Consider the following 11,036-nt stretch of genomic DNA (forward strand, 5'->3'; position numbering starts at 1 on the left):
GACAAAGAAGATGACTCCAAGACCGTAAATAGAGGGACCATGTCCTGATAGTGGGAAGCTTGAAGGATTGAGGAAGAAAGAAAAGCTTCCTTCCTGACCAAGGCAGCTGGGATACACTCTTCTTAAGAAGGGATTGCCCTATTTACTCTGTCTGAGTGTATAGACTGTCCACCGGCTCCCATGCCAGCTGCTGGAGTGTGTGGACTGAGTGACACTGAAGGGGGTTGCCCCCCAACGCCAGGGCTTCCCATCCTGACAATGAAGAAGCCCACAGATCATTAACATGGAGGGAGACATGGAACGGGACTGAACCTTGGAGAAATATGTTAACATCCACTGTGGTGGCCTCAAAACACTTGGGAAAGAAATCCTGAGTCACTGCAGGACTTATCATGGAAACATGATTTTGACCATTTATTTACATAACCTACTTTTTAAAAGTTGGTCAGTCACATTCTTTTGACCAAGCTGTTATAAATTTTGTTGGATCCTAAAATCAGGATTCCAAGGTTGGAAGGAGCCTCAGAGGTCCCCTATTCCAAATGCCTCCTCTACACCTGAATCCCCTTGAAGCATCTCAACAGGGATGGCCATCCTAATCAGGCTTTTCCAGGCATCATACAAGCAGCTCAAGGCAACAGGGCCCATTCCTGGCACCTCAACCCACAATGAGAAGTGCATTTACATGCCACCCCACTACACACACACACAGGCACACACACACACACACACAAAATCCCCTGAAACAATACTCGCCCTTACTGTGTGTCTTACACCCTGATAATATTTTCTATTCTGCTTTATTCTCAAAACTGATGGTATCAATCCACTAGATGGGTTTTATAGCTCGCTAATGGGTTGTGACCTAAAATTTGAAAAGCACTAGTCCCAGGTACAAACTCCAAATCCACAGGTGTTAAGCAGACAACAAACAAAACTCTAGCTCCCTCAGTTTCTCTGTTTAACACCAAGTGAGGTATCAGAGCCCCAGCATGGGAAAGTGGTTGATCTATGGGTTGGTAAGTACCTTTACTGATGACAGTGTAGGTTTGAAAAAAGAGTTTTATTAGAAAGAAGGAACACTGCTGAAGAGTGCAGCAGGCGCCTCATCAAGAGAGGACTGAACATACCATGGTGGAGTTTTCCTTAGGGGTATTTTTGGATCTTAAAGAGGAAGCTGAAGAGTCGTTTGCATGCGAAATGATTACATTTGTAGATATTTTGGTGCCTTAACGTCAACCACGGTTGCACAATGAGTTTCGGCATGCAAGCATTCTGGAGATGTATAGAAATTTTAGTTACTCAACAAATTTTAAGTTGAAAAGAGAGCTGGAACCACGTGCCAACATGTGTTTTAAACAAACATAAATAGTTTTGGTTTTCTTATACTCTTGGGGGCTGTTTCTGATACATAGAATATTTGTTGATGCCATTACCACCATATCTTGGATGCAACTGTGTATAATATAGAATGTAAAGAAACACTACTATAACTGTCAGAGGTGTTCAAACCAGAGTGACTCCATCTTGAACAAGGGCTGGGTAAAAGGAGGCTGAGACCTACTGGGCTGCTTTCCTGAGGTTAGGCACTCTTAGTCACAGGATGAGATAGGAGGTTGGCGGAAGATACAGGTCACAAAGACCTTGATGATAAAACAGGTTGTGGTAAAGAGGCAGCTGAAACCCACCAAAACCAAGGTGATGATGAAAATGACCTCCGGTCATCCTCACAGCTCATTATATGCTAACTATAATGTGTTATCATGTCATGCTATTATAAAAGACACTTCCACCAATGCCATGATAGTTTACAAATGCCGTGGCAAAGTCAGGCAAGTTACCTTATGTGGTCTAAAAAGGGGAGGAACACTCAGTTCCTAGAATTGCCCACCTGTTTCTCAGAAAACTCATAAATAATCCACCCCTTATTTAGCAGATGATCAAGAAATAACTACAAGTACAATCAATCAAGGAGCCCACCCTGCTGCTCTGCCTATGGAGTAGCCATTCCTTATTCCTTTACTTTCTTAAACTCACCTTTACTTTACCATATGGACTCACCATGAATTCTTTCTTGCACAAGGCCCAAGAACGCTCTCTTGGGATCTAGATCAGGACCACTTTCAGTAACATAGCTGTGGTTGCTTTACATGGGCCATTGACACTATTGAGGGAAAACTTCTTTCAAAAATTATATTAACAAAGTTGGGTCTGTAATTGGTGGAGGTAATCTCTCGTTCTTGGTTTCCTAGTTATTTTCATTCTCAATCAGAAGAAATGATCTGAAGAAAAGTGTTTGTGACTGTCCAAGGAGGGAAAAATGATAAGAATAGGCACTGGGTCTGTAAACTTTTTTAATAAAGAGACATTTAAAAACTGGATCTGTTTAACTAGTTCCCCTGAGCTGATGACAGCAAAGTGAATATAGCCAAGCATTGGGGAACGGGGGAAAGGTAGAGAGAAATGGGGGCCTATGGCAGGGTTAGCTTATCTTTGGCATCAACTTGTCCTGACCTTCAACCCCAAATACAATGTGCCTTAGATTCTCAGTTATTTTATGTTAAACCTAAGACCTTATTTCAAAATGAATTAAAGACACATTGTTAAAACAAAAAACAAAAAACAACAACAACAAAAAACTATCAAATACTAACAAAGCATAAGAGAAAAGAAAGAGGTAGGAAAAAATGGAGGAAGTGGAACTGTGGGTTGGTGATGGATAGGTTAATGAATTAATGTGATCATTACACTGTATTCATATATCAAATCAGTACATTGTACACATTGAAGATATGCAGCTTTTGTTGTCAACTTCACCTCACTAAAGCTAGTAAAAAATTAAAATAAAATAAAAATTTTAATAAAAGGGGAAAAAGGAAGGAAGGGAGGAAGGTAGGGAGAGAGGAAGTAAGGAAAGAACTAAGAAAGGAAGGATGGAAAAGAGGAAAAAAAGAAAAAGAAAATTAAAATCCCAACCCCTGGAGAAAACCACTAATAACATTGTGGTGTATCTCTGTCAGTTAATTTCTCAAATTGTTTCTGATCTCAGGCACACAAGGTTTTCAAGATTATTTCTTGTTCTTTCAACTCAATGAAATTCTCCTCACCTTCTCCCTGGCCTAAGGGGCTTCCCTGGAATTCTGGTTTTACAGCTTTGCACAGGCAACAATACTGTGTCTTATTAACCTTTCTTTAGCATAAGGAGATGTCAGTCCTCTCACTCACTTCCAACTCAGCTTGGTGAAATAATTTCTACACAGCCTGGAGAGCACAATTAACTGACCACTAAATTTTGTTTTATTTTACTGGACTTCTATGAGGTTGGTGCAGAAAAAATTGCTGTTTTTGGCATTACTTTGTATGACCTAATAAATGACCAGCCTAATAAAACAGAACTTCCTAGGGCTAGCATCTAAGTCTTACTAACATTATACCCCCTAGGAGTTGACAACACTAGGCACATAGTAGGCACTCAATAAATGTTTGTGGAATTGAACTGAAAAATGCTAAGTTTATTATTGGATCAATCCCAAGGGCAGACTGAGAACATTTATTGATGACTTAGTCCAGGTATCTGGGCTTTCAGGATACTTGAGTCAGACTACAGTGATTAACCATCCCTGCCAAAAACAACAACAACAACAAAAACCGTAAAATAAGGCAGAGTCTTAATTCTATTTGTTTGACTGCCAAGAAAGCAATTATATTCCCTGATGAGAAATCCAAAATTCTCTGGTCTCAACATGGCAGAACCCCTTCCCAGGCACTGTGCAGAAATACAGTGGAGATGTTCTTCCTGGAGAGTCCCAGGGACATTTATGCCCCAACCTTCCTGGAGGCTAGGATGAAAGCTAGGAATTGGAGGAAGTTTCTCACCACTCTCCCTCTGTTTCCCAAGAACATTGCCCAGGAGCTTAGTCTCTTTCTTGTAACAAGACAGACTTAGGATATTTCTCATAGTATGTGACTTATCTTTCATCCTCTTTGTCTGCAGTATCCTTTATGTCTTGTGGCTTGGATTTACAGGCAGTATCATTTGTTCTTGACTTCAGGAGTGTATTTGCTGTTGGATCAATTGGCAGGAAGCCATTAGTATTTCTCAAGGTGGACATTGCCTCTAATTGCGAAGATTGGCTGTGAGGAAACTAGTCACTAGTTACTACTGTATCCTGTCCCATGACATCTTTCTACAATTGATTTAGGCAAGTGCAACCCCTAGAGCTTCATTCTTCCAAGATCAGTTTCTTCCAAATGACTCCTACCATCATTCATCCAGAGATTTTCATGGTGTAGAAGATGCTGTTGGTGTTCCTCCCATCTCTTGTTGGGTGGCTCCCCTGCTGTGCTGCACACAGGCTATCCCATGTGCCAGCACTAGTACGTGCTAGGTTTTCTAGGGGCTTCAGGAGCCAGCCCCCTTTGTCTGAGTGCATAGAGAGCAGGAAATGCCTGGACATTTTCATCTACCCAGAGATGCCCTTAGCTGATGACCAATGAGCATGGGAGTAAAATCACAGCAACTCCTTTGTCCCCAGTCAGGATAATTGAAGGAGAGGCCTGTCCTGTGTCAGAGCCCCTGCAGGGTTGGAGGAGTGACCCTCTCTAGGTCTCTGCCTGTTACAGAGCACTCTGCTAGAGCTGGGCCTTCTTCCCTTCCCTGTCCCACTTTCTCACTCTCCTATCAGTATTCCCGGGAATGCTTTCTAATAAAGCCCTTTCTTTCCCATGAATCCCCATCTCAAGGTGTTCCTCTGAGACTCCCAGGCCAAGGTGACTGGCAGGGAGGAATCCCAGAAGCCTTGATGGCAGCCTCCAAGCTGAACTCAGCCATGTGCATTTTTATTGACCATGGTGAACGAGCGGCCTACACGGTGGTTTTTAATTTCATTGAAATTATTTGTTGATGTTATTTGTTGAAAGAAGGATTCAGAACATAGAGGAGGGATTTGAGAGGTACATGAGGAAAACTAGCAAGTTTCCCTATCCTTGAAATTCAAAAAGTGTCCTCAGACAAGGAGAGCGTGAGAGAGGCAGAGGAAAAGCAGCAAGGGAGTGCAGTCACGGGGTCTCAGACTGGGGAGCCAGACCCACATGATTTCATAGACAGCGCAACACCAGGAGCAGGCAGTGCCCCCACCCAGGTGAGTACCCAGGAGTCCTGTGGGAGCAGAGGCCATGCCCACCATTCCACCAGGGTCCACCTGAGAGAGCTTCCTGCCTGAGCTATACTGAGGACCAGTGCTGGTTGTTCCCCACAAGTGTCCAGCGTGTCCCAGTGATGGTTAGCGGGACGGGCACCTGTAGGAGCCCGTGACTTTGCCGATTCTCTGACTTGCCCCGTGGGCACCCTCTTCATTTTCAAAATCACAGGACACTCACATGCCCTGTTTGGCCATGACATGTTCACCTGGAGAAGTAATGGGTAGGGGGCCACCCTGGCCCCTGCCCTGGGAGGGCTGGATGGGCTGAGTTCAAGCATCCATCCCTCTCCCAGCCAATGCAAGCCTGGACAGTGGCAACACACTCCTCCCATGACCAGCCTTCCTACCTGTCGTGTGGCCACTAGTATCATTCTGTCATTCCATCTGATGGCTACCACTAACCTGATCCTTGATCAACTCTGCTTGGGGACTAAGTCTGACTATAAATACCTCAGCACATGACTTCTTCTACCCAGAAAATCTGACTTTATCTTTTGCTTCTTATTCAGACTATTTTGAGGCTGGCTCCAAAGACCTTGATGGGGGTCTGGGTGGTGTGTGGGTTGAAAACCTCAGCCTGAGGGCATGGTAGTGTGCAAAGCTACACACCTGGTCTCTATGCAGGTCCTTCTCCACTCATGACCTCGTGGGTCTCCCTGGTCCCTCAGTGGTGTCTGCACAGTGAGGGACTCCTCTCTTAAAATTTACCACCCCAGGTCTCCCTGACATAAACTGTGCCAGGAGATTAACTGAGAACCATGGAGCATAAACTTACCATGTTTTTGATTGCAGCCTTGCAAGGCCCTAAGCAGAGGTCCCAGTTAAGCTGTGCCCCAACTCCTGACCCACTGTGAGATAATAACTGTGTGTTGTTTTAAGGCACTAAGGTTGCGGTATTATTGTTTCCACAGCAATAGAAAACTAGAATAGAGAATCTATAGGTGACATCGAGCGTTTTGGGGAACGACAGAGATAATTAAGGCTTTTCCTTCCCACCCTCATAGCTCCACCCAGGAGGTCTTAAGGCCCCAGAAAGACATGACTATGTAGTGCCGCCCTCCATGAAACCACAAGCAGCCTCCCAAACTACTCTTAGACACAATCACTGCTCAGGAGCAGCAGCAGAGAATTCCACACCTTCAGGGTCCTTGTGATTGTGAGCAGGGCCGAGAGTTCAGGAAACCTATATGCAGTAATGATCAAGGTCCAGGTGCCCTCACTATATGAAACATCATCATGGCCCAACCATGGCAAAGTGGAAGGGGGAGAATCCCAGGAAATACTAGGAGAGGTTTTCCTCCAGTCTAGTGAAATCAGAAGTTAAATTTAATATAGAAAATAAAGTGATGTTTTTCCTTACAAGCTGAGTTTGAGGGCTGAGGTTGGTGATTGTTACAAATGGAAAACAAGGTTAGCCCTGGGGCATGTTCCCTGAGGGGAAGCAGAGTGGGAGGCTTGGGACAGGATGAAGCCTTGTCAATGTCTGGCAGCCAAAGGCCTCCAGGACTACCTGTAGTTGAACATGCTGGACTTACTACTCATGGCAGGGAGGGAGAACACACAACTTGGGGAGTCACACAGGGCATCTCAGGAAGAAGATATTAGGTTGGACTTACAATAGGATTTGGGCTTGTGTTGGGTGACCCAAAGGAGGGTTTAGGGAAACTAGGCCTTGCACTGGCTCCTATGCTGTCAGAAAGCAGGAACAAGTCTATGAATGGGGATCTTTATAGATCATACCTATAGGAATGGCAGACTAGAGCGAGGCTCAAGACTCAATTGGAAAAGACACAGCCATCACTCGTATCAGCCAGGATAGGTGGATGTTTGGTCATTTTTGTGGCTTGAACAATGCTCATGTGTGTCTGTGTTCAGACATGATTAGGGAGTAGGCTTGTTTTTGTTTTTGTTTTTGTTTTTGTTTTTGTTTTGAGACAGAGTCTTGCTCTATCACCAGGCTGGAGTGCAGTGGTGCAATCTTGACTCACTGCAACCTCCGCCTCCTGGGTTCAAGTGATTCTTCCGCCTCAGCCTCCCGAGTAGCTGGGACAACAGGCATGTGCCACCATGCCCGGCTATTTTTTGTATTTTTAGTAGAGACGGGGTTTCACTATGTTGGCCAGGATGGTCTCGATCGCTTGACCTCGTGATCCGCCCGCCTCGGCCTCGCCTTGTTTTTATTTTGATTCATCATGGTCACAGTACTGTCTTATCTGAGGTTGCTGGTCTATGAGAATTTTTTTGTATTCAAAGGAGAACATTAAGGCCTAGCTGTGAGTTCCAGGCCAGCTTAGAGGAACACCAAAGCCTGGCTGATAGCACCAGGCCAGCTCCAGGAGCACAGGATCTGCTTTTCTCTCTCTCAAGCTCTTGTTCCCAGGGAGGCTAGCTAAGAGGGAGTCCTTCCAGAACACCCTTTTCCATGACCCACATCACTGCAGCAGCAAGATCACCCTTTGCAGATATGCTTGACTGATTATGGAGGATTTCTCCCAGAAAACTGCTTGGAAGTCACATCTGGTGGCCACAGACATGGTGAAACCTTTTTGAAAAGCAGTTTTGTAATATCGACCAAGATGCTTTGACCCATTAAATCTACCTCTGGGAATTTCTTCTAAGGAAATCTTCTGAAATACTTCCAAAGGTCATATGCACAAAGATGTTCACTACCGAGTTGTTTAAAATAAATGGTAATAACTAAGTGTCCAATCACAGAAATTGAGACAAATACATTGTCATATATCCAACAAGATTATTAGGAAGCTGATGGTCAAGTTCATGCAAAAGTGGCCATTATCTTATATGGATATTTGGTCTATTTTAACAATGTCATTACCTCAACAAAATTAAATTAATTCATGCTGTTATAAATTCCCAGAACCCTAAGGGATTGTGTTGCGAGGTGTTTTGTTTTTTTAATCAAATGTATAATGGCAGATAGTAATGAGAGTCAACACAATTTCTGTAAGCCTGCTGATAGAAAAGGGGCCAATGAAGGGAAATTTGATCATTCCTACAGTTTCCAGGATGAACATCATGAACATGGAATCTCTCACTCCTCTACAGATTCCTCTGGTCCTCTGAGTCTGAAGATTACACATAGTCCAATGCCGAATGAGACTCAATTTTCTCATCTGAGAACTCGGATAATACTGACCTCATTGGATTGTGGTAACGTCACACATCTACAACCATCTGATCTCTGACAAAGCTGACAAAAACAAGCAATGGGGAAAGGATTCCCTGTTTAATAAATGGTGTTGGGAAAACTGGCTAACCATGTGTAGAAAGCAGAAACTGGACCCCTTCCTGACACCTTACACTAAAATTAACTCCAGATGGATTAAAGACTTAAACATAAGACCTAACACCATAAAAGCCCTAGAAGAAAGCCTAGGTAAAACCATTCAGGACATAGGCATAGGCAAGGACTTCATGACTAAAACATCAAAAGCATTGGCAACAAAAGCCAAAATAGACAAATGGGATCTAATTAAACTCCAGAGCTTCTGTACAGCAAAAGAAATAATGATTAGAGTGAACCAGCAACCAACAGAACGGGAAAAATTTTTTGCAATCTATCCATCTGACAAAGGGCTAATAGCCAGAGTCTACAAAGAACTAAAACACATTTACAAGAAAACAAACAAACAAACCCATTCAAAAGTGAGCAAAGGACATGAACAGTCACTTTTCAAAAGAAGTCATATATGAGGCCAACAATGTGAAAAAACGCTATCATCATTGGTCATTAGAGACATGCAAATCAAAACCACATTGAGATACTATCTCATGCCAGTTAGAACGGTGATCATTAAAAAATCTGGAGACAACAGATGCTAGAGAGGATGTGGAGAAACAGGAACACTTTGACACTGTTGGTGGGAGTGTAAATTAGTTCAACCAATGTGGAAGACAGTGTGGCGATTCCTCAAGGACCTAGAAATAGAAATTCCATTTGACCCAGCAATCCCATTACTGGGTATATACCCAAAGGATTATAAATCATCCTATTATAAAGACACATGCACTGTTTACAATAGCAAAGACCTGGGACCAACCCAAGTGCCCATCAGTGATAGACTGGACAAGGAAAATGTGGCACATATACACCATGGAATACTATGCAGCCATAAAAAATGATGAGTTCGTGTTCTTTGTAGGGGCATGGATGCAGCTGGAAACCATCATTCTCAGCAACCTGACACAAGAAAAGAAAATCAAACACCACATGTTCTCACTCATAGGAAGGTGTTGAACAATGAGAACACATGGACACAGGGAGGGGAGCATCACACACTAGGGTCTGTTGCGAGGGAATAGGGGAGCAACAGCAGGGGGTAGGGAGGTTGGGGAGGGATAACATGTGGAGAAATGCCAGATACAGGTGACGGGGGGATGAAAGCAGCAAACCACATTGCCATGTATGTACCTATGCAATAATCCTGCATGTTCTGCGCATGTACCCCAGAACCTAAAGTGCAATTTAAAAAAATTATATATATATATGTGTATATATATATATATATATATAAACTGTGGGTACTTAATACCATGCTCAGTGAAAGCAAAAGTCCCACTGCAGCCTCGATCAGAAGACAAAGGCCTTCTGCAGAGACTTCCAGGAGGAGATCTGCTAGCCATGTGCTGAAGAAGGGGAAAGTCTACAACAGTTGATCTTTATATTGTCTTCTGTTGAAAAGCATTTGTTCCTTACAAAAACATTTGGCTATAACTTGGGCCCACTCAGGTGCCTTTAATCATCTTGACCAATCCTAAGCCTAAAGCTGGAGGTGAGCAGTGGCTTCACCAGGGGCCCAGGCTCTCAGCATTTTAGGCTGTGAGCTAGACTAAATCTCATTCCAGGATGAAATCCAGCATACCCAGTCCAGCCCACCAGCTCAGATCCCCAAGTTCGGCCTTCCTGTCTTCCCACACCTTTCTCATCCTGACCACAGTCACTGCTGTCTTGCAGCAGTTCTTAGCCTAGGGTAAGAGCTGCCCATTGACCAGTTCCTGCTGCTAAATTATGCCAACTCCCAGCTATTGCTTAATGGGGTCATTGACTTTCCTCCTTTAGGCCTAGACAAGAGGGTCTCCTGACCACCTGTGTCCCAGACAACAGGCAAGACATGCCAAATACTTTTCAAATTCCCACTCTGGGCAAAGCCCCCTGTGAACAACTTGAGAAGAGGGGGCAGGTTTGTATTTACTTTTCCCCAAATGCATGTCAGTCTGGCAGGGGCAAGAAGCCATGTGCTGTCATAAAAGGCAAGAAGTGATTCCTGTCATAAAAGGCAGGAAGTGATTCCTGCCATCAATTAGATCATATGAGGATAGGTAGAAATTGAATAGGGATAGGCAGGCATTCCAGGTAGAAAAAACAGCTCAAGTAAAAGCATGGGTGCCAAACTCTGGGCCAATGGCCTGGTTCCATTAGCTGAAGCATACAGGAAGTAAGAAGAGATGGGAGAAGGCTGGAAAAGTGAGCCAAGGCCGGGCTTCAGAGGGCCCTGAACGTCATAAGGAGGCACCTAGACAGCATCAGCTCCAAAAACAGCAGAGCCTGTGGCATGAAGGACTTATGATTATTTGATTGGAGCAATGGACCAATTCCCTTTCAAGGCCTCTCTCTGCCTGATCTAAGGTTCCACCACAGGCAACCCTGTGGCCAAATGGACAAAGGATACAAATTATCTTCTTGCAGTAAAAGTAACTAGAGGAGCCAATCCACCCAAGTGAAGGTGTGCAGCATTCTCGGGAGTCAGGAGTCAGGAGAGGCAGTCTGGCATTGTCAGTCATTGTAAAGGCCAGAAAGGATGACCTGCTAACTCC

General features: G+C 44.0%; 1 long non-coding RNA gene across 1 annotated transcript in view; it reads left to right on the forward strand.

Annotated features, from left to right (window-relative positions):
• The first annotated feature begins 437 nt into the window (after positions 1-437).
• The window catches only part of LOC108307600, a 19,023-nt gene continuing 8,424 nt past the window's right edge, over positions 438-11,036 (forward strand). The window contains exons 1-2 of the long non-coding RNA XR_001826598.2: positions 438-448; positions 2,415-2,418. This is a non-coding gene — a long non-coding RNA (uncharacterized LOC108307600). The remainder of the gene's footprint in view (positions 449-2,414; positions 2,419-11,036) is intronic.

Source organism: Cebus imitator, unplaced genomic scaffold, assembly GCF_001604975.1.
Source record: "Cebus imitator isolate Cc_AM_T3 unplaced genomic scaffold, Cebus_imitator-1.0 Scaffold0, whole genome shotgun sequence".
Taxonomy (NCBI): domain Eukaryota; kingdom Metazoa; phylum Chordata; class Mammalia; order Primates; family Cebidae; genus Cebus; species Cebus imitator.